Source organism: Bufo bufo, chromosome 4 (genome assembly GCF_905171765.1).
Source record: "Bufo bufo chromosome 4, aBufBuf1.1, whole genome shotgun sequence".
Classification (NCBI taxonomy): Eukaryota; Metazoa; Chordata; class Amphibia; order Anura; family Bufonidae; genus Bufo; species Bufo bufo.
The window spans coordinates 127,793,453-127,818,739 of record NC_053392.1 but is presented as its reverse complement, the minus strand read 5'-3'; positions in this window follow the sequence as shown (position 1 = coordinate 127,818,739).

Genomic DNA, 25,287 nt, shown 5'->3' with positions numbered 1-25,287 from the left:
TAGATAAAGAACTATCAATTTCATCATTCAAAGAACCACCAAACGGGTAAGATAAATGATGAATCATTCTGAATGAATTAGGTTCCTTTTTTGGAACCACCCCCAGAGGAGATAACCTCAAATCCTCAAAGGGGGGCTCCACAAAAGGACCCGCCACTCTACCTGCTAAAATCTCTGCCCTCACTTTCTCCTCAACAACATGCGGGTACTGCTCAACTGATGGCAGATTCCTCACAATCTCACAGCCCTGCCCAGAAAATGGCGGAATAATGAAACCTTCTGAAAAACCTGAAATTAACAAATCAGCTATCTGCCGGTTTGGGTACCGACCTAACCAGGGTAGCATGCTCTCCAATTTTACTGGAGTCAACGCTTTTTTGAAAAAACTCTTTTGCCGACGGCTGCGCCGGCAAACTGGCTTTCTTAAAACATCTAGACATTGGGTGGCCAGCCCCACAGAAAGCACACTCGTGCTTGTATTTACATGTGGCGGGCCACTTACAATGTGATTCATTATACGCAAAACATACCCCACGCTTCATTACACTTGTAGAAAGAGAAGCCGTCTTTGGCACCGCAACCGGTCTCTGCGGTAATAATAAATTGAGCCATAAGCCCACATCTTTAGTACCCCAACGCAACTGCGGATATACTGCCATTTTTTGCCGAAAATTTTCATCATATTGGAACCAGCCAAAACCACCAAAGTTCTTGTATGCTTCCAATACTATATCCACATGTTGAAACAAACCTGAACACTTCTCCGGCTGCTTCTCACCCACCACACTAGCAAAAATGCAAAACGCCTGAAGCCAATTATGAAAAGATCTAGGAATGGGACGCTTCCTCTCCTCCTCTGATTTATCATCCCTGCGCTCCATTTTAACAATAAAATCCTTAGAGGCAGGGAGGAGAGACAAAATATCAATGAAATCCCCATTCCAGATCCTTTCCCTAACTGCTGCAGACAGGTGAAAACCCAGTGGAGAGATAGAACATGGCATCACTTCTCTAAAACAGCCCTCCGCTATCCCCTTAGCACGAGCCCGCACAGGGACAGACAGAGGCTCTATCACGCTATCCCCCTCCCCCATCCCCAAACCGTCAGCTGGCAGCCAGGCAGAAGAGACATTACCCAATAAACCACCAGCCGCAGCAGGGGACGAGGGGGGTTGAACCCGGGGGTGGCCAGACACCAGCCCCTGCAAAGAAGACAGCACTAAAGACAGCGAGGATATTACTGGAGCAAGTTGCCCCGGCCACTCACCAGACTGTTGCACCGGTCCAGGTAGGGATGCCACCGCTGTCTGCGAACTGGTCCCAGGAAGTCCTCCTGCCGCACCTCCAGCCCAGCCACCAGCCGGCTGGCTCTCCACGATCCCGCTCCCAGGCCCCTCCGCACCCTGAGACTCCAAGACAAGAGCCCCCAGGGGGGAGTTAGAAGCCTGCGTCGCCGCCACATTTTCAGGAGCCGGAAGCCGCACAATGGGTGACGTCATCTCCCGGCGCCCTCTCGCGATGCCGTCCACCAGGCTCCTGTTCCCGCGAGATCTCGGCCGCTCCTGCGCAGACGGGGAGGGAGAATATCTTCTGTTGGCCCGCCGGCTCCTCCGCAGACGCGACTCCCGGACCGCACCAGCTTCCACCGGATCCTCCGCTCGCATCGCCACAGGAATCACCCCGTCCACACTCCGGACCGCTTCAGGCACAGGTGGCAGCATGGCAAACGGTACTGCAGGCAACCCCGACGGAACCAGCTCCGGACCTCTCAGACGCAGAAGGCATTCCCCGATCCAGGCAGGAGCTCCATCCTCCACCGCACGGCTCGCCAATTCCTCCATTAACGCCTCCATCAGGTAACAGCAGCTGGGACGAACGCTCCACTTGACACGCAGATAACTCCAACAGGCACCGCTGCCTGCAGCTCCCCATTTTTATCCGAAAATAGCGGCCTCCAGAGACCAATCAGAGCCTATCTCCAAGTCCCCTGCAAAACTGCCCTAGCCCTAGCGTCCTCACAGGCCTACCTAAAACCCAATCATACTCCGGTTACTGGGCAAAGCACCTCTGCCCAGTAACCCTAATCAAAACAGCGGGAAAACTCCCGCCTGAATCCTCCTAATCTGCCTAACAACCTCAACCCCAGCACCCAGGGTCAAACATAGTTCATCTGGCCTAATGCCAATTCAGCCATGGATCCCCCTCCTAATGGTCCGGGGGCTATTCATTCTGCAGCCAAGTCTTTTTCCTGCTTAGCTGAGTTATGTTTGATAAAGGAGATAGAAGATCTCAAGCACCCTCTCAAGTACGCCTTCAGCGTCTCCCACACTAGTGACTTATCATTATAAGAGGCATGGTCGGACAAGAACACAGACAGCTGGTCCGGGATACGATCCAAAGGCGGTAACAGTGTGAGCCAGAAAGGATGTACTCTCATGGATCGTCCCAGACCCCTAACACTAGCCAGCAAGGACAATAGGATAGGGTTATGGTCCAACACACCTCTAGCTCCATACATCACTTGATAAGGGAGTGAGCACACAGTGGAGTCACCAAATACATAGTCAATGCGGGATAGGGAGTTATGACTAGTTGACTAACAGGAGTAGGACCGTTCATCAGGGTGCTAGAGGCGCCATAAGTCCTCCCACCCCACCTCCGTCATCAATTTGGACAATGACGATTATGGCTGAGCGTTCCCCTGTGGCCGCTCATCACCATGTAATCTATCTAGCAAAGGATGTAGGGTCATGTTAAAGTCTCCCATACAAATAATCCTTGCTGAAGGAAATGAAGCCGCAAAACATATCGCTTGATGAATTACTTGGAGGGAGGAGGGGGGAGGGATATAAATCCCCAATATAACATATAATATGCAATTAATATATGCTGCCACAAAAATGTACCTTCCTGCATTGTCTATCTGTAGTTTCTCCACCTCCCATCTCAGGGACTTATACACCATTAGGGAGACTCCCCTAGCCAGGTTAGAGTAACATGAAGTGCGAGACCATTGAACCCATGGCTTACACAACCTCCTAGTCTTGTCAGGGAGTAGGTGGGTCTCCTGTAGACACAAGATATGAGGGTTAAATTGACCGACCACTTCCTGACACTCCCAAGGCCCCTAACATTCCAAGACATTAACCGTATATCTGCCATTGTAACATCTTAAAATAGACATGTCGCTCCTTACTCTCCAATACATGTGCCCACCTCCAGTTATACATCTTCAAATACCTCACGTGATATGATAGTACATAGGTAAGTATGCAATGGTAATTAAGAACTATAAAAATCCAAACATTTAACATTCGTTCGTTAATGCCTCATTCACACATCAGTGTTCGGTCAGTGTTTTCCATCAGTGATTGTTAGCCAAAATCAGGATTGGAGCCTCCACAGACATAAAGTATAAGGGAAAGATCTGCACCTGTTCTTTGTTTAGAGCTGCACCTGGTTTTGGCTCACAATCACTGATGGAAATCACTGACCGAACACTGACTGTGTGAACGAAGCCTAAGAGTAGAGTTAAGAGAACCCGAACTGTAAAGTTCGGGTTCATACCGAACTTTAGGTTTTTCGGCACCCGGACCCGAACCTGAACATTTACGTAAAAGTTCGGGTTTGGGTTCTGTGTTCGGCGATTTTTATGGCGCTTTTTGAAAGGCTGCAAAGCAGCCAATCAACAAGCGTCATACTACTTGCCCCAAAAGGCCATTACAGCCATGCCTACTATTGGCATGGCTGTGATTGGCCAACTGCAGCTTGTGACCAAGCCTCTATTTAAGTTGGAGTCACTTAGCGCCGCCCGTCACTCTGCTCGGATTAGTGTAGGGAGAGGCTGCAGCTGCTGTGAGGGAGAGATCACGGAGCGATCTTATCAAGAACTGGTTTATGTACTCAGCGATCTACAGAAAAAGTGTTTTGTGGGTGCAGTGCACAATTTTTTTAAGCCTGCCCTGAGCCAACTACTGCTGAAAACGAACTTTTTTTTCTTCATTTCATCAATATCAATACCTGATCGGCAGCCATTTTATGCAACTATAGTGCACCAGCATAGGCTATCTGCAAGTCCAGAAATACAGCTTTGGCATACTGGGGTGAAAAAAGCCTCTAATATACTGCACATCTGGGATTAGACAAGCATAAGTGACTGTCACATTTAGAACAGAAATAAAGCTTTTTGGTTACATACTGCACATCTGTGATTACACGTGCATAAGTCACTGTCACATTTAGGACAGAAATACAGCTTTTTGGTTACTGGGGTGAAAAAAGCCTCTAATATACTGCACATCTGTGATTACACGTGCATACGTCACTGTCACATTTAGGACAGAAATACAGCTTTTTGGTTACATACTGCACATCTGTGATTACACGTGCATAAGTCACTGTCACATTTCGGACAGAAATACAGCTTTTTGGTTACTGGGGTGAAAAAAGCCTCTAATATACTGCACATCTGTGATTACACGTGCATACGCCACTGTCACATTTAGGACAGAAATACAGCTTTTTGGTTACATACTGCACATCTGTGATTACACGTGCATAAGTCACTGTCACATTTAGGACAGAAATACAGCTTTTTGGTTACTGGGGTGAAAAAAGCCTCTAATATACTGCACATCTGTGATTACATGTGCATACATCACTGTCACATTTAGGACAGAAATACAGCTTTTTGGTTACATACTGCACATCTGTGATTACACGTGCATAAGTCACTGTCACATTTCGGACAGAAATACAGCTTTTTGGTTACTGGGGTGAAAAAAGCCTCTAATATACTGCACATCTGTGATTACACGTGCATAAGTCACTGTCACATTTAGGACAGAAATACAGCTTTTTGGTTAGGGTGAAAAAACCCTCTGATATACTGCACATCTGTGATTACACGTGCATAAGTGATTGTCACATTAAGGCCAGAAATACAGCTTTTTTCTTACTGGGGTGAAAAAACCCTCTGATATACTGCACATCTGTGATTACACGTGCATAAGTTACTGTCACATTTAGGACAGAAATACAGCTTTTTGGTTAGGGTGAAAAAACCCTCTGATATACTGCACATCTGTGATTACACGTGCATAAGTGATTGTCACATTAAGGCCAGAAATCCTGCTTTGTCATACTGGGGTGAAAAAACCCTCTGATATACTGCAAATCTCTGATTACATGTGCATAAGTGATTGTCACATTTAGGCCAGAAATACGCCTTTTTGGTTACTGGTGTGAAAAAAGCCTCTAAAAGATTGCACATCTGGGATTACACATGCATAAGTGAGTGTCACATTTAGGCCCAAAAATACGCCTTTTTGGTTACTGGGGGGAAAAAAGGCTCTGATATACTGCACATCTTGGATAAGACGTGCATAAGTGAGTGTCACATTTAGGCCACAAATACCGCTGTCATATAGAGTTTAAAAAAAAATAATTAGTGCAATACCCTACATCAGGGTTTTTATTGGCGGTTAATTATTTTTTACAGACTTAACCACTTTTTACTTTGCTTTGTGAACGCTAACTTTGAGGCAAACATCTAATAAGGGACGCGGTCATGGTCGTGGTGGTGGTGTTGGTGGAGCCTCTGGTGCAGGGAGAGGACGTGGCCGTTCTGCCACAGCTACACGTCCTACTGAACCTACTACCTCAGGTCCCAGTAGCCGCCAGAATCTACAGCGATATTTGGTCGGGCCTAATGCCGTTCTAAGGATGGTAAGGCCTGAGCAAGTAAATGCGCTAGTCAATTGGGTGGCCGACAGTAGATCCAGCACGCTCACATTATCTCCCACCCAGTCTTCTGCAGAAAACGCACAGGTGGTGCCTGAAACCCATGCCCATCAGTCTGTCACATCACCCCCGTACATATCGGGGAACCTATCTGAGCCTCAAGTAATGCAGCAGTCTCTTATGCTGTTTGAAGACTCTGCTTGCAGGGTTTCCCAAGGGCATCCACCTAGCCCTTCCCCAGGGGTGGAAGACATAGAATGCACTAACGCACAACCACTTATGTTTCCTGATGAGGACATGGAAATACCACCTCAGCACGTCTCTGATGATGACGAAACACAGGTGCCAACTGCTGCGTCTTTCTGCAGTGTGCAGACCGAAAAGGAGGTCAGGGAGGAAGACTGGGTGGAAGACGATGCAGGGGACGATGAGGTTCTAGACCCCACATGGAATGAAGTTCGTGCCACTGACTTTCAGAGTTCGGAGGAAGAGGCAGTGGTGAGACCGAGCCAACAGCGTAGCAAAAGCAGGAGCAGGGTGCAAAAGCAGAGCAGCCGTCGCCAAAACAGTTCGTCTGCTACTGGCCACCGTCACCAGGGACCGAGCACACAAAAGGCAGCTTCAAGGAGTTCCCTGGCATGGCACTTCTTCACACAATGTGCTGATGACAAGACCCGAGTGGTTTGCACGCTGTGCCATCAGAGCCTGAAGCGAGGCATTAACGTTCTGAACCTTAGCACAACCTGCATGACCAGGCATCTACATGCGAGACACGGGCTGCAGTGGAGTAAGCACCTTCAAAACCAAGAAAGAGCTCAGGCCCCTCCTGCTCCCTCTTCTTCTACTGCCTCGGCCTCTTCTTCCACCTCTGGAGGAACGTTGGCACCTGCCGCCCAGCAAAAAGAGGATGTGCCACCAATAATACCACCTCAGTCACCAAGCATCTCCACCATGTCACACGGAAGCGTTCAGCTCTCCATCTCACAAACTTTTGAGAGAATGCGTAAATTCCCACCTAGCCACCCTCGATCCTTTGCCCTGAATGCCAGCATTTCTAAACTGCTGGCCTTTGAAATGCTGTCATTCAGGCTGGTGGAGACGGACAGCTTCAAACAGCTCATGTCGCTTGCTGTCCCACAGTACGTCGTTCACAGCCGCCACTACTTCTCCAGGAGAGCCGTGCCCTCCCTGCACAACCAAGTATCGGATAAAATCAAGTGTGCACTGTGCAACGCCATCTGTGGCAAAGTCCACCTAACCACAGATACGTGGACCAGTAAGCACGGGCAGGGACGCTATATCTCCCTAACTGCACACTGGGTAAATGTAGTGGCGGCTGGGCCCCAGGCGGAGAGCTGTTTGGCGCACGTCCTTCAGCCGCCAAGAATCGCAGGGCATCATTCTTTGCCTCATGTTGCCTCCTCTTCCTACTCGGCTTCCTCCTCCTCTTCTTCCACCTCCTCATCCGGTCAGCGACAGACCTTCACCACCAACTTCAGCACAGCCAGGGGTAAACGTCAGCAGGCCGTTCTGAAACTGATGTGTTTGGGGGACAGGCCCCACACTGTGCAGGAGTTGTGGCGGGGTATAGAACAACAGACCAACGAGTGGTTGCTGCCAGTGGGCCTCAAGCCCGGCCTGGTGGTGTGCGATAATGGGCAAAATCTTGTTGCAGCTCTGGGAATAGCCGGTTTGACACACATCCCTTGCCTGGCGCATGTGGTGAATTTGTTGGTGCAGAAATTAATTCACAACTACCCCGACATGTCAGAGCTGCTGCATAAAATGCGGGCCGTCTGTTCGCGCTTCCGGCGTTCACACCCTGCCGCTGCTTGCCTGTCAGCGCTGCAGCATAACTTCGGCCTTCCCGCCCACCGCCTCATATGCGACGTGCCCACCAGGTGGAACTCCACCTTGCACATGCTGGAGAGACTGTGCGAGCAGCAGCAGGCCATAGTGGAGTTTCAGCTGCAGCACGCACGGGTCAGTCGCACTGCGGAACAGCACCACTTCACCACCAATGACTGGGCCTCCATGCGAGACCTGTGTGCCCTGTTGCGCTGTTTCGAGTACTCCACCAACATGGCCAGTGGCGATGACGCCGTTATCAGCGTTACAATACCACTTTTATGTCTCCTTGAGAAAACACTTAGGGCGATGGTGGAAGAGGATGTGGCCCAGGACGAGGAGGAGGAAGAGGGGTCATCTCTAACACTTTCAGGCCAGTCTTTTAGAAGTGGCTCAGAAAGAGGATTTTTGCAACAGCAGAGGCCAGGTACAAATTTGGCCAGCCAGGGCCCACTACTGGAGGACGAGGTGGAGGAGGATGGGGATGAAGCATGTTCACAGCGGGGTGGCATCCAACGCAGTTCGGGCCCATCACTGGTGCGTGGCTGGTGGGATACGGAGGACGCAGACGATACGCCTCCCACAGAAGACAGCTTGTCCTTACCTCTGGGCAGCCTGGCACACATGAGCGACTACATGCTGCAGTGCCTGCGCAACGACTGCAGAGTTGCCCACACGTGTGCTGACTACTGGATGGCCACCCTGCTGGATCCCCGTTACAAAGACAATGTGCCGTCCTTAATTCCCTCACTGGAGCGTGATCGGAAGATGCACGACTACAGGCGCACGCTGGTAGACGCGCTCCTGAGAGCATTCCCGACTGACACCGGGGGACAAGTGGAAGCACAAGGCGAAGGCAGGGGTGGAGGAAGAGGTCGCCAACGCAGCTGTGTCAGCGCCAGCACCTCAGAAGGCAGGGTTAACATGGCCGACATGTGGAAAAGCTTTGTCACCTCGCCGCAACAACCGGCCCCAACTGCTGATATGGAGCGTGTTAGCAGGAGGCAGCATTTGAACAACATGGTGGAACAGTACCTGTGCACACGACTACACGTACTGACTGATGGTTCTGCCCCATTCAACTTCTGGGTCTCCAAATTGTCCACATGGCCAGAGCTTGCACTGTATGCCTTGGAGGTGCTGGCCTGCCCTGCAGCCAGTGTACTCTCTGAACATGTATTTAGCACAGCAGGAGGCGTCATTACAGACAGACGCAGCCGCTTGCCCACAGCCAATGTGGACAAGCTCACGTTCATTAAAATGAGACTTGTCTGTACCTTGTGCAGAATAGACATTTATTCCACCTTCAAACATACATTCTTGTACTCAAGTGCAATGATTCTTTGTTTTCTTTTTTTTTATTTTCCAATATTTTGGGGGCTACCTACCCAATAAAAATTTTTTTAAAAAACATTGTTGGCTACCTCCTCCTCCTTTATTGCTGCCTCCACAACACCACATTCACCGCCTCCTCAACCTCCGACTCCATATCCACCTCCTTCTCTAATTTTTTGTTATTTTATTTCATTTTAAGTTATTTACCTATCGACATTTGTTTGCAGAGCAGTTGCCATGCTCTTAAGCACATTTTACTACCTTTTACATCCATCTAGCCCTTTCAAGGACTATTTTAGAGCCATTTTAATTTTAAAAAAGTGGCAATTTTAGTGCCCTAAATGGAAAAAATTCTTATTTTCAATTGTCGGGTGACATTTTACTATTTTTGGCGTATACAAACCCCTGCTGTGCCTGGGTGACAGGGGCCTAAATCTCTCAAAATCCTCTGTTGTATTGCTGGGTGACATGAACCCCCTTTTGCCCTGAATGAACCCCTGCTGTGCCTGGGTGACAGGGGCCTAAATCTCTCAAAATCCTCTGTTGTATTGCTGGGTGACATTAACCCCCTTTTTTGCCGTGAATGAACCCCTGCTGTGCCTGGGTGACAGGGGCCTAAATCTCTCAAAATCCTCTGTTCTATTGCTGGGTGACATGTACCCCCTTTTGCCGTGAATGAACCCCTGCTGTGACTGGGTGACAGGGGCCTAAATCTCTCAAAATCCTTTGTTCTATTGCTGGGTGACATGTACCCCCTTTTGCCGTGAATGAACCCCTGCTGTGCCTGGGTGACAAGGGCCTAAATCTCTCAAAATCCTCTGTTCTATTGCTGGGTGACATGTACCCCCTTTTGCCGTGAATGAACCCCTGCTCTGCATTGCTGACAGGGGCCTTAATCTCTCAAAATCCTCTGTTCTATTGCTGGGTGACATGTACCCCCTTTTGCCGTGAATGAATCCCTGCTCTGAATTGTTGACAGGGGCCTAAATCTCTCAAAATCCTCAGTTCTATTGCTGGGTGACATGTACCCCCTCTTGCCGTGAATGAACCCCTGCTCTGCATTGCTGACAGGGGCCTAAATCTCTCAAAATCCTCTGTTGTATTGCTGGGTGACATGAACCGCCTTTTGCCGTGAATGAACCCCTGCTGTGCCTGGGTGACAGGGGCCTAAATCTCTCAAAATCCTCTGTTGTATTGCTGGGTGAAATGAACCCCCTTTTGCCGTGAATGAACCCTGCTGTGCCTGGGTGACAGGGGCCTAAATCTCTCCAAATCCTCTGTTCTATTGCTGGGTGACATGTACCCCCTTTTGCCGTGAATGAACCCCTGCTCTGCATTGCTGACAGGGAACAAAATTTAGTGAAAACATCTGTTTCTGATCGGAAGATGCGCGACTACAAGCGCACACTGATGATAGCATTCCCACCTGACAGTGGGGGCACAGTGGAAGCACAAGGCGAAGGCAGAGGAGGAGGAAGAGGTCGCCAACGCAGCAATGTGGACAAGCTTACGTTTATTAAAATGAAGTCATTTCCCTATCCACATTTGTTTGCAGAACAGTTGCCATGCTCTTAAGCACATTTTTATGCCTTTTGCAGCCCTCTAGCCCTTTCCAGGACTATTGTAGAGCCATTTTACTGCCCAAGTTTGGGTCCCCATTGACTTCAATGGTGTTCGTGTTCGGGGTCAAGTTCGGGTCCCGAACCCGAACTTATTTTTCAAGTTCGGCCGAACCTGCCGAACCCGAACATCCAGGTGTCCGCTCAACTCTAGTTAAGAGTCATCTAGCAGACAGATCTAGCACAAGGTATCCCGACCATTACATATATGCAGCAGGGTACAAGGTGATAGATCCGATGTGGCAAAGCAGTATACGGGGTGTGCTATTGGTTAACTTAACCCTTCGCACTAAAACAGACTTAGGAAGTACGTAAAGAACTTGTACCCCAACTTCGTACTATGTGAGCACACCTATATAAAGGGAGAACCCTCCTCACTATACAAGAGATCATAGCTTTGCCCTCCCATAGCGATTTATCTGCAGCATATCACAAAATAAGCTTGGTATAAGTGCTGCTTTACCACAGCCAGCACAAATCAACAACATTGTGCAATAACGCAATACTGAAGAGCAGGTGCTATGCAATGAACATTGAATATCAGATATTAGGAGGACAGAGCATAAGAAGCACCAAAATATAAGGTGAACAAAGTATTCACATGGCAGAGCATATCTTCAAAAATCCCTGAGATCAACGGAGAAATCCTTGACAAAGAGCGGCATTCAGGATTTGTGACGAGGGATCTTTATGGACGCGGTTTGCCCTCCAGCCAGGCCGCAGCTTCCGCAGGAGTGTTGAAAAATCTGATGGACTCTCCGTCCACTACCCGTAGCCTGGCTGGGTAGGCCATTGAGTATGGGAAGTTTAAATCCCCGAGACGTCTCTTCACCACTGTGAATGTCGCTCTGCATTTCTGGAGTTTTGCTGAGAAATCCGGGAAGAGCATGATGTTTGCATTCTCGAAGCGAAGCTCCTGCTTGCGACGAGCCAGTTGTAGTATGAGGTCTCGATCTGCAGACGTCGGTAGTCACGCCAATAAAGGCCGCGGAGGTGCTCCAGGAGGCATTGGTTTGGCCGGTACTCGATTTGCCCTTTCAATAATAAAGACAGAGTAGAAGGTGGCGACAGGGAAAGTGGCTCGCAGCCATGTAGACACAAATTCACACGGATTACTTCCCTCTGCACGCTCAGGAAGTCCCACTTTACGTAGGTTGTTGCGGCTTGTGCGATTTTCGTAGTCGTCGCACTTTTGCTGCCAATAATCCACTTTCTTTTCCAAATCAGCCAAACCAGTCGGCAATGGGCTCAGTTGATCTTCCACCGTGGACACACGGGTTTCCACCTCCTTAATACGTTCACGCATGTTTTGCATGTCATGCCTCAGGAGACCAATGTCTATCTTAAAGAGGACCTTTCACCGATTCTTACCCTATGAACTAACTATACAGACATGTGGAGCGGCGCCCGGGGATCTCACTGCACTTACTATTATCCCCGGGCGCCGCTCCGTTCTCCTGCTATGCCCTCCGGTATCTCCGTTCCCTAAGTTATGGTAGGCTGAGTCTGCTCTAGCGCTGGCCAATCGCATTGCAGAGCTCACAGCTTGGGAGAAAATAACCTCCCAGACTGTGAGCTCTGCGCTGCGATTGGCCAGCGCTAGAGCAGACCGCCTACCATAACTTAGGGACTGGAATCTCCGCCTACTATAACTTAGTGAGCGGAGATACCGGAGGGCATAACGGGAGAACGGAGCGGCGGCCGGGGATAATAGTAAGTGCAGAGAGATCCCCGGGTGCCGCTCCACATGTCTGTATAGTTAGTTCATAGGGTAATAATCGGTGAAAGGTCCTCTTTAACCTCCTCCAACTTCCCAGAGAGAGAGCAGCGATAGGTAGCTATAGCCTGGAGCAATTGATCGGTCACCTGCTTGAGGGAGGGTTCGGTGTCTGACGCAAGGTCCTCACTGGGAGCAGGAGAGGCACTCCGGGAGGCCGAGGCCTGCGTGCGCGGCACAGGGCCTGCGCCATCTTGGAACTCAGGTCGGGCAAATGCCGACAGTGCCTTGTTCTGTGCCATCCTGGTTCTGCGGGTGCGTCCCGACCTTCTATCCTCCGTGGATTTTATGGCTGCGGTTGTTAAGTTCAGGATAATGGCGAAGTTAGGGCAACGATGACGGAGCTCAGCTAGACACGTTCGTCCATCTTGGTCTCAGGCCACGCCCCCCCGTGCAGAACCCCTTTAATGTTTGCATGTGTCGTTAAAAGATATCGACAGTATTCCCCACAACAGTGACCTCTACAGCACACCGCCCCCTTAACAGTGACCTCCACAGCCCCCACCCCTTAACACTAACCTCCCCACAGTGCCCCGCCTCCTTAAAATGTGACCTCCACAGCAGCCCACCCCCTTAACTTTGACCTTCACAGCAGCCCGCTCCTTTAACAGTGACCTCCACAACAGCCCACCTGCCCCCATAACAAAGACCTACCTCAACAGCAGGGCATTTTTGTCTTTAATGGACAGTATATAAAACCCTACAGAATTAGTATACACTTAAGGTCATGTGAGTTACATCAGCCTCTATAACACCGTTGGCTAAGCGTCGCAATTGAAATCATATTAACTCACACATAAGTTGTCTTATACTAAGCATGTCCTTTGTTGCCTATAGCAACCAATCAGAGCTCATATCAATGACCTGTAGCAAAATAGAAGCTAAGCTGTCATTGGTTGCTATATGCCACCTGATGAATATCCAGGCTAACTGCCACAACAGCAAACAGACAATGGCTCCTGTAGTTTTTAGTGGTTAGGTTACTAAGCGTATTTTTGGGCAAATAATTGGAAAGCCCGGGGTGAAAATTTCCACTCAAAACATAGTCTATGACGTTCCCCGAGTCACAGGAGGTGGGTGTGCAAAATTTTGTGATTGTAAATGCGATGATGCGGATTCCTTTAGCAGACATACACACATACATACACTCAGCTTTATACACTCACCTAAAGAATTATTAGGAACACCTGTTCTATTTCTCATTAATGCAATTATCTAGTCAACCAATCACATGGCAGTTGCTTCAATGCATTTAGGGAGGTGGTCCTGGTCAAGACAATCTCCTGAACTCCAAACTGAATGTCAGAATGGGAAAGAAAGGTGATTTAAGCAATTTTGAGCGTGGCATGGTTGTTGGTGCCAGACGGGCCGGTCTGAGTATTTCACAATCTGCTCAGTTACTGGGATTTTCACGCACAACCATTTCTAGGGTTTACAAAGAATAGTGTGAAAAGGGAAAAACATCCAGTATGCGGCAGTCCTGTGGGCAAAAATGCCTTGTGGATGCTAGAGGTCAGAGGAGAATGGGCCGACTGATTCAAGCTGATAGAAGAGCAATGTTGACTGAAATAACCACTCGTTACAACCGAGGTATGCAGCAAAGCATTTGTGAAGCCACAACACGCACAACCTTGAGGCGGATGGGCTACAACAGCAGAAGACCCCACCGGGTACCACTCATCTCCACTACAAATAGGAAAAAGAGGCTACAATTTGCACGAGCTCACCAAAATTGGACTGTTGAAGACTGGAAACATGTTGCCTGGTCTGATGAGTATCGATTTCTGTTGAGACATTCAAATGGTAGAGTCCGAATTTGGCGTAAACAGAATGAGAACATGTATCCATCCTCTGATGGCTACTTCCAGCAGGATAATGCACCATGTCACAAAGCTCGAATCATTTCAAATTGGTTTCTTGAACATGACAATGAGTTCACTGTACTAAAATGGCCCCCAGAGTCACCAGCTCTCAACCCAATAGAGCATCTTTGGGATGTGGTGGAACGGGAGCTTCATGCCCTGGATGTGCATCCCTCAAATCTCCATCAACTGCAAGATGCTATCCTATCAATATGGGCCAACATTTCTAAAGAATGCTATCAGCACCTTGTTGAATCAATGCCACGTAGAATTAAGGCAGTTCTGAAGGCAAAAGGGGGTCCAACACCGTATTAGTATGGTGTTCCTAATAATTCTTTAGGTGAGTGTATATTAGATGTGCCTCTGCTTGAAGTAACTGCTACAGAATCATAGTGACTGCTTTATGTCAGTATGATTCTGTATATTGTAAATCATGATAATTAGTGATGAGAGACATTTACAAAAATTTGATTCAGCTGCTTCGCCGAATTTCACAAACAAATTACTTTGTCACGGAGTGCATTTGACACAATGATGTGGAATGGAGATTGCGCCGCCCCCTGTCATTGAACTTCTCAGATGCCACCTTCATTGCTGATCGGGGCATCTGAGATGAAAAATGAGGGCTTTCAGTTGGTAATCAGTTACAGCAAAAAAATCATACTCACCTTATCACCATTTTCAGGCCGCGGGCATCTTGACTGAACATCCTGCGTGAAATCTCACACAGTGCATGATGACATCTTCAAGTTGGCCGCCGTGGTAACGTCATGTGTCAATGCGCACAAGATTTTGTGTTACCACAAAGCACAAGGAAATTCGACTTTACAGAGAATCAAATTTTCCCCGAAATTCGGATCAAAGTCAACTTCGGATACTTCAATTCACTCAACCCTTATGATAATCCTTTGCACTCCTGCAAGACGAGCAGTATCCAGAGTGGAGAATCATGCTCACACATGGAGCGTGATTCCCGCAATGGACTCGCTCATGTGACACAGGCCTTAATCATATTTATGAGCTCCTGGCCCGCCCTGCACACCTGTCGCTGAATTCTAGCTTTCTTCCTATACACAGTACAGGAAGAGAAGGAAAGGTCGGCCACATTCTGGATTGTTGGTATGTATGTTACAGGTGGTGAGGCCATGGACACCAATATGGTTTCTCTGGATCTTAGTAATTATCACAATCATAGTATATAAATTATCTTACAATCAATATAACTTGTCCTTCTTTGTAAAGTGAATCTGTGCCCTTTGGATGATAAAATGCACATACAAAATCGCCCTGTGGTCGTAAAGTTATATGAGAAAAGGTTGCCTGAACAACAGCAAGGAAAGAGAGCTGTTTCCTCCTGCCTCTCTTTTCAGTTTTACTACTACAAAACACGGATACCAGCCGTATGCATTCCACAGTTTGGAGAATGTAACGTTCGGCCCATAATAGAATTGTCCTATCCTTGTCCGTAATACAGACAATAATGGGACATGTTCTATTTGTTTACGGAACGGCCATGCGGACATATGTAAATGAAATGCACACAGTGTAAATTCTGTTTTTATGCAAAACCATTGAGGTGAATGGATCCGCATCCAGACCTGTAAAAAAAACGGGTGTGTGACCCGTGTCCATGCTGCGGCCCACAAATAGCGGGCCGCAATGCATGATCGCCGGCCGTAGGTCAGCCGCATCGGATCGCGGACCCATTCACTTTAATGGGTCCGCGATCCGCCCGTTCCGCTAAAAGATAGGACATGTTCTATCTTTTTGCGGAACGGAAGTACGGGACATAACCCCACGGAAGCACTCCGTAGTGTTTCCGAGGGGTCCCGTTCCGTGCGGCCGTTCCGCTATTCCGGATTTGCGGACCCATTGAAGTGAATGGGTCCGCATCCGTGATGCGGAATGCACACGGAACTGTGGCCGTGTATTGCGGCCCGCAATTTGCGGGCCGCAATACGGCCACGGATCACACACGTTCGTGTAAACTTAGCCTTAGAGTGATGTTAAAGAGGACCTTTCACAGATTCTGACATTGTGAACTAAGTATCATGACATATACAGCGGCGCCCAGGGATCTCACTGCACTTACTATTATGCCTGGGCGCCGCTCCGTTCTCCCGCTATGTCCTCCGGTATGTTCGGGGACTTGGTTATAGTAGGCAGAGTCTGCCCTTGTTCTGCTGGGCGTCTCCTTCTCCTAGGCTGTAGCGCTGGCCAATCGCATCGCAGAGCTCAGAGCCTGGGAGAAAAAACGGGATATATTGTAAAAACGGAACGGGATATATTGTAAGCCAAACCAGGGTCTTTTTTTCACTATGGAGAAGATTATAGTTTGGCTTATATTACTAGTCAAGACAAAGGGGTTTTGACATAAGAAATATTAAAAAGTTTTCAGATCAGCAGTTCAGCACCTGTATCTGAAAATTTTTGTAATTGCATGTCATTTAAATTTTGTTATAGCCAATGAGTTATCCAATAAAATGTATTGGTACAGCGCCACCTACTGCTTGTTTTTTTTAAAATCTTTTTGTCCGGCTGCACATGCTCCATTTCATCCCTCCGGTGCCTCCTGTGATAGGGAGAGAGCTGCAGCACAAAGGACATGCCTCCTGAGCTACAGCAGAAAGGACATTCCCCTTGAGCTGCCAGCTTGAAACAAATCTAGCACAGCAATTGGAGCAATGAATGGGGAATCTCTGGATCCATGTGGAGTACAGGACTGGTTTTAAGTTGTTTTTTTTTTTTATAAAGAGACCATCGTGTACTATATGATGTCTCATGTTCATTTTTTTTTTTTTACATTAATTATGGGATAACCCCTTTAAAGGGTTAGATATTGACTGATAAGACATCTGGGTGACCCTAGAGACATAGCTTTCTGTTTTCACGAGGAGAACTACTGAGGAAATTACAAAAACACTTTTTCTGTGGTCTCATGAATACAGAATATTATACATACACAACACAAGTATATAATGGACTTCATCCACTGCATAAAAAAGGCTTAGGAAGCTTGGACATGAGATTGGATTGATTGCGGTGGACATTCTATGGACACTTTTTATCCAAATCAGTTTTTTTTTCATGTCTTGTCCTGTCTAAATTGATTTGTCTTTGCACAAGAGCGCTCTATAGAAAGATACAGCTGCTACATACTCTCTATGCTCTTACCATAACAACAAGAAGCACCTGTTTTCTGATTTAATGACTGCCTCCTACTCTTTCCTGTTGATTAACTTTGCAGTTTGCTTCTTTACTTGCTGACCCTCTTTAGATCTTTATCTCATAGATATATTATGGTAATATAGAAATACCTCCTCCCTCTGCTTGAGGTTTGGGATTTCATCATCGAGTTTTTTTTACGTGCACTATTACCACATTCTGAAAGTAAGCATCTCTGAAAGAATTTTCCGGTTTTAGAAATATAGTTCTCTAAATATATACTAAAAAGTTAAGGTTCTTTCCCCATGTCTTTTTTGCCTCCAAAGTTGTGATAGTTGATATTTTTGACGATTTTATGAATGCTAAGTTCCAGCTAAATTCAATCGCATATATATATTGGGGTAAAGAGATTCATATATGTTCCAGCAAATAAACCCCTAAAATCACAATTTTATTAATATACATTAAAAAAGCAGGACCCGAAAGGGACCTATAATATACTCAAGGAAAATACACAAAAAGTAGTTTACTATGTGATTTATATGATAAACAGCATCCAGATAAGTGACAATGATGATGGGGAAGGGGGAGTAAATTGTCCCTACACTTGCCCCTATCTAAAGCCTCAGCCCAGGGAGGGCTCCTGATACTGGAGACCCCCTGTCCACGTCCCTAGGCTATTCTTAACCCTACGTTTCCCCTAAGGGCTTAAGATATTAATAGGGTATAAATGCCCCCGGGTTAGGGCAGGGACCAAAATTTTTACAGATACTGGATGTTGTAAAAAAAAAGTGCATTAGATACATATATATATATATATATATATATATATATATATATATATATATATATAAAATCAGGGTTAACCAGATGGTCAACTACCAAAATAAACCTTGACGCGTTTCCCCCTAGTCAATACTATGGGATCATCAGGAGGTAAAGATATAAAGATATCAATTCAATATAAAATGATAACATGTCAAGCACTGATGTAGTACAATATATACTGGGGCAACACCAGGTGACATAATCAGATAGCCGCTATGCATATTATAGTCATATTAATGGAGAGCAGTCTGAGCCTAATCAGCTTAAAATATGGCACCATTACATATTAACCACAGATATCGAACGTGGCACTGATGTCAGTGCTGAAGCCGCAGGTCTCGAAGGCCGGAGAAAAGTGTGTTCCACATCCTGTTAAACAGAATTAATAATATACTGATATCAAAGAAATATCCCTAATGATATATATAAAGAGGCAATAGTGTAGTGAACACTCACAACTGAAGGTCTGATACACCTTGCTCAGCAGACGTCACTATCATCCCAATGCGGATGGCCTTGATAGAGCCCAAGCTGTGATCAAAAAAGATCACCAAATGTCAGTAATAGATAGATATCAATTCATTCAATATATATAATCAGTAAAACTCACATTCTCCAAGCCTCCTCGTGTTCAGCGCTCCCCATGCAAGCGAACTGCTAGTGTGTCCCCTCCATATTTGAACCGCTATCAATTAGTGCGCCACAGATACCGTTGGTGGACAGTGGGACATCCGGTATTGACGTCAGTTTCCGGGCTATGGAGCACATAGCGTTCCAAAGCATAGTTTCCGGTGCCCAGTATATATTAGAAACATAGAAACATAGAATGTGTCGGCAGATAAGAACCATTTGGCCCATCTAGTCTGCCCAATATACTGAATCCTATGGATAGCCCCTGGCCCTATCTTATATGAAGGATGGCCTTATGCCTATTCCATGCATGCTTAAACTCCTTCACTGTATTTGCAGCTACCACTTCTGCAGGAAGGCTATTCCATGCATCCACTACTCTCTCACTAAAGTAATACTTCCTGATATTACTTTTAAACCTTTGCCCCTCTAATTTAAAACTATGTCCTCTTGTAGCAGTTTTTCTTCTTTTAAATATTCTCTTGTTGATTCCCTTTATGTATTTAAAAGTTTCTATCATATCCCCTCTGTCTCGTCTTTCTTCCAAGCTATACATGTTAAGGTCCTTTAATCTTTCCTGGTAAGTTTTATCCTGCAATCCATGTACCAGTTTAGTAGCTCTTGTCTGAACTCTCTCCTCCATATATTGTACTACATCAGTGCTTGACATGTTATCATTTTATATTGAATTGATATCTTTATATCTTTACCTCCTGAGGATCCCATAGTATTGACTAGGGGGAAACGCGTCAAGGTTTGAGGTTTATTTTGGTAGAAGACATCTGGTTAACCCTGATTATATATATATATGTATCTAATGCACTTTTTTTTACAACATCCAGTATCTGTAAAAATTTTGGTCCCTGCCCTAACCCGGGGGCATTTATACCCTATTAATATCTTAAGCCCTTAGGGGAAACGCAGGGTTAAAAATAGCCTAGGAACGTGGACAGGGGGTCTCCACCATCAGGGGTCCTCCCTGGGCTGAGGCTTTAGATAGGGGCAAGTGTAGGGACAATTTACTCCCCCTTCCCCATCATCATTGTCACTTATCTGGATGCTGTTTATCATATGAATCACATAGTAAACTCATTTTTGTGTATTTTCTTTGAGTATATTATAGGTCCCTTTCGGGTCCTGCTTTTTTAATGTATATTAATAAAATTGTGATTTTATGAATGCCTCTGCTCTCTATCACTCATCATGTTGGTTATCTTTTTCTCCTAGAATTAAAAGGGTTTTCCAGGATTTTCATACTCATGGCCTATCCTCAGGATAGGTAATCAATATGAGATCTATGGGGATCCGACTCCTGGCACCCCACTGATCAGCTGTTTAACCACCTCAGCCCCCAGTGCTTAAACACCCTGAAAGACCAGGCCACTTTTTACACTTCTGACCTACACTACTTTCACCGTTTATTGCTCGGTCATGCAACTTACCACCCAAATGAATTTTACCTCCTTTTCTTCTCACTAATAGAGCTTTCATTTGGTGGTATTTCATTGCTGCTGACATTTTTACTTTTTTTGTTATTAATCGAAATTTAACGATTTTTGTTGCAAAAAAATGACATTTTTCACTTTCAGTTGTAAAATTTTGCAAAAAAAACGACATCCATATAGAAATTTTGCTCTAAATTTATAGTTCTACATGTCTTTGATAAAAAAAAAATGTTTGGGTAGAAAAAAAATGGTTTGGGTAAAAGTTATAGCGTTTACAAACTATGGTACAAAAATGTGAATTTCCGCTTTTTGCAGCAGCTCTGACTTTCTGAGCACCTGTCATGTTTCCTGAGGTTCTACAATGCCCAGACAGTACAAACACCCCACAAATGACCCCATTTCTGAAAGTACACACCCTAAGGTATTCGCTGATGGGCATAGTGAGTTCATAGAACTTTTTATTTTTTGTCACAAGTTAGCGGAAAATGATGATTTTTTTTTTTTTTTTTTCTTACAAAGTCTCATATTCCACTAACTTGTGACAAAAAATAAAAAGTTCTATGAACTCACTATGCCCATCAGCGAATACCTTGGGGTCTCTTCTTTCCAAAATGGGGTCACTTGTGGGGTAGTTCTACTGCCCTGGCATTCTAGGGGCCCAAATGTGTGGTAAGGAGTTTGAAATCAAATTCAGTAAAAAATGACCTGTGAAATCCGAAAGGTGCTCTTTGGAATATGGGCCCCTTTGCCCACCTAGGCTGCAAAAAAGTGTCACACATCTGGTATCCCCGTACTCAGGAGAAGTTGAGGAATGTGTTTTGGGGTGTCTTTTTACATATACCCATGCTGGGTGAGATAAATATCTTGGTCAAATGACAACTTTGTATAAAAAAATGGGAAAAGTTGTCTTTTGCCAAGATATTTCTCTCACCCAGCATGGGTATATATAAAATGACACCCCAAAACACATTCCCCACCTTCTCCTGAGTACGGAGATACCAGATGTGTGACACTTTTTTGCAGCCTAGGTGGGCAAAGGGGCCCATATTCCAAAGAGCACCTTTCGGATTTCACTTGTCATTTTTTACTGAATTTGATTTCAAACTCCTTACCACACATTTGGGCCCCTAGAATGCCAGGGCAGTATAACTACCCCACAAGTGACCCCATTTTGGAAAGAAGACACCCCAAGGTATTCCGTGAGGGGCATGGCGAGTTCCTAGAATTTTTTATTTTTTGTCACAAGTTAGTGGAAAATGATGATTTTTTTTTTTTTTTTTTTTTTTCATACAAAGTCTCATATTCCACTAACTTGTGACAAAAAATAAAAACTTCCATGAACTCACTATGCCCATCAGCGAATACCTTGGGGTCTCTTCTTTCCAAAATGGGGTCACTTGTGGGGTAGTTATACTGCCCTGGCATTGTAGGGGCCCAAATGTGTGGTAAGGAGTTTGAAATCAAATTCTGTAAAAATTGACCTGTGAAATCCGAAAGGTGCTCTTTGGAATATGGGCCCCTTTGCCCACCTAGGCTGCAAAAAAGTGTCACACATCTGGTATCTCTGTATTCAGGAGAAGTTGAGGAATGTGTTTTGGGGTGTCTTTTTACATATACCCATGCTGGGTGAGATAAATATCTTGGTCAAATGCCAACTTTGTATAAAAAAATGGGAAAAGTTGTCGTTTGCCAAGATATTTCTCTCACCCAGCATGGGTATATATAAAATGACACCCCAAAACACATTCCCCACCTTCTCCTGAGTACGGAGATACCAGATGTGTGACACTTTTTTGCAGCCTAGGTGGGCAAAGGGGCCCATATTCCAAAGAGCACCTTTCGGATTTCACTTGTCATTTTTTACAGAATTTGATTTCAAACTCCTTACCACACATTTGGGCCCCTAGAATGCCAGGGCAGTATAACTACCCCACAAGTGACCCCATTTTGGAAAGAAGAGACCCCAAGGTATTCGCTGATGGGCATAGTGAGTTCATGGAAGTTTTTATTTTTTGTCACAAGTTAGTGGAATATGAGACTTTGTATAAAAAAAAAAAAAAAAAAAAAAATCAGCATTTTCCACTAACTTGTGACAAAAAATAAAAAATTCTAGGAACTCGCCATGCCCCTCACGGAATACCTTGGGGTGTCTTCTTTCCAAAATGGGGTCACTTGTGTGGTAGTTATACTGCCCTGGCATTTTCCAGGGGCCCTAATGTGTGTTAGGTAGGTAAATGACCTGTGAAATCCTAAAGGTGCTCTTTGGAATATGGGCCCCTTTGCCCACCTAGGCTGCAAAAAAGTGTCACACATGTGGTATCGCCGTATTCAGGAGAAGTTGGGGAATGTGTTTTGGGGTGTCATTTTACATATACCCTTGCTGGGTGAGAGAAATATCTTGGCAAAAGACAACTTTTCCCATTTTTTTATACAAAGTTGGCATTTGACCAAGATATTTCTCTCACCCAGCATGGGTATATGTAAAATGACACCCCAAAACACATTCCCCAACTTCTCCTGAGTACGGCGATACCACATGTGTGACACTTTTTTGCAGCCTAGATGCGCAAAGGGGCCCACATTCATTTTATGAGGGCATTTTTAGACATTTGGATACCAGACTTCTTCTCACGCTTTGGGGCCCCTAGAATGCCAGGGCAGTATAAATACCCCACATGTGACCCCATTTTGGAAAGAAGACACCCCAAGGTATTCAATGAGGGGCATGGCGAGTTCATAGAATTTTTTTTTTTTTGGCACAAGTTAGCGGAAATTGATATTTTTTATTTTTTTCTCACAAAGTCTCCCGTTCCGCTAACTTGGGACAAAAATTTCAATCTTTCATGGACTCAATATGCCCCTCACGGAATACCTGGGGGTGTCTTCTTTCCGAAATGGGGTCACATGTGGCGTATTTATACTGCCCTGGCATTCTAGGGGCCCTAAAGCGTGAGAAGAAGTCTGGAATATACATGTCTAAAAAATTTTACGCATTTGGATTCCGTGAGGGGTATGGTGAGTTCATGTGAGATTTTATTTTTTGACACAAGTTAGTGGAATATGAGACTTTGTAAGAAAAATAAATAAAAATTCCGCTAACTTGGGCCAAAAAAATGTCTGAATGGAGCCTTACAGAGGGTGATCAATGACAGGGGGGTGATCAATGACAGGGGGGGGTGATCAATGACAGGGGTGTAATCAATGACAGGGGGGTGATCAGGGATTCTATATGGGGTGATCACCACAGTCATTGATCACGCCCCTGTAAGGCTTCATTCAGACGTCCGGATGCGTTTTGCGGATCCGATCCATCTATCAGTGCATCCGTAAAAATCATGCGGACATCTGAATGGAGCTTTACAGAGGGTGATCAATGACAGGGGTGTAATCAATGACAGGGGGGTGATCAGGGAGTCTATATGGGGTGATCACCACAGTCATTGATCATGCCCCTGTAAGGCTTCATTCAGACGTCCGGATGCGTTTTGCGGATCCGATCCATCTATCAGTGCATCCGTAAAAATCATGCGGACATCTGAATGGAGCTTTACAGAGGGTGATCAATGACAGGGGTGTAATCAATGACAGGGGGGTGATCAGGGAGTCTATATGGGGTGATCACCACAGTCATTGATCATGCCCCTGTAAGGCTTCATTCAGACGTCCGGATGCGTTTTGCGGATCCGATCTATCTATCAGTGCATCCGTAAAAATCATGCGGACATCTGAATGGAGCTTTACAGGGGGGTGATCAATGACAGGGGGGTGATCAGGGAGTCTATATGGGGTGATCACCACAGTCATTGATCACGCCCCTGTAAGGCTTCATTCAGACGTCCGGATGCGTTTTGCGGATCCGATCCATCTATCAGTGCATCCGTAAAAATCATGCGGACATCTGAATGGAGCTTTACAGGGGGGTGATCAATGACAGGGGTGTAATCAATGACAGGGGGGTGATCAGGGAGTCTATATGGGGTGATCACCACAGTCATTTATCACGCCCCTGTAAGGCTTCATTCAGACGTCCGGATGCGTTTTGCGGATCCGATCCATCTATCAGTGCATCCGTAAAAATCATGCGGACATCTGAATGAAGCTTTACAGGGGGGTGATCAATGACAGGGGGGTGATCAGGGAGTCTATATGGGGTGATCACCACAGTCATTGATCACGCCCCTGTAAGGCTTCATTCAGACGTCCGGATGCGTTTTGCGGATCCGATCCATCTATCAGTGCATCCGTAAAAATCATGCGGACATCTGAATGGAGCTTTACAGGGGGGTAATCAATGACAGGGGGGTGATCAGGGAGTCTATATGGGGTGATAACCACAGTCATTGATCATGCCCCTGTAAGGCTTCATTCAGACGTCCGGATGCATTTTGCGGATCCGATCCATCTATCAGTGCATCCGTAAAAATCATGCGGACATCTGAATGGAGCTTTACAGGGGGGTAATCAATGACAGGGGGGTAATCAATGACAGGGGGGTGATCAGGGAGTCTATATGGGGTGATCACCACAGTCATTGATCACGCCCCTGTAAGGCTTCATTCAGACGCCCATATGCGTTTTGCGGATCCGATCCATCCATCAGTGGATCCGTAAAAATCATGCGGACATCTGAATGGAGCTTTACAGGGGGTTGATCAATGACAGGGGTGTAATCAATGACAGGGGGGTGATCAGGGAGTCTATATGGGGTGATCAGGGGCTAATAAGGGGTTAATAAGTGACGGGGGGGGGGGTGTAGTGTAGTGTAGTGGTGCTTGGTGGGACTTTACTGAGCTACCTGTGTCCTCTGGTGGTCGATCCAAACAAAGGGGACCACCAGAGGACCAGGTAGCAGGTATATTAGACGCTGTTATCAAAACAGCGTCTAATATACCTGTTAGGGGTTAAAAAAAACACATCTCCAGCCTGCCAGCGAACGATCGCCGCTGGCAGGCTGGAGATCAACTCTCTTACCTTCCGTTCCTGTGAGCGCGCGCGCCTGTGTGCGCGCGTTCACAGGAAATCTCGCGTCTCGCGAG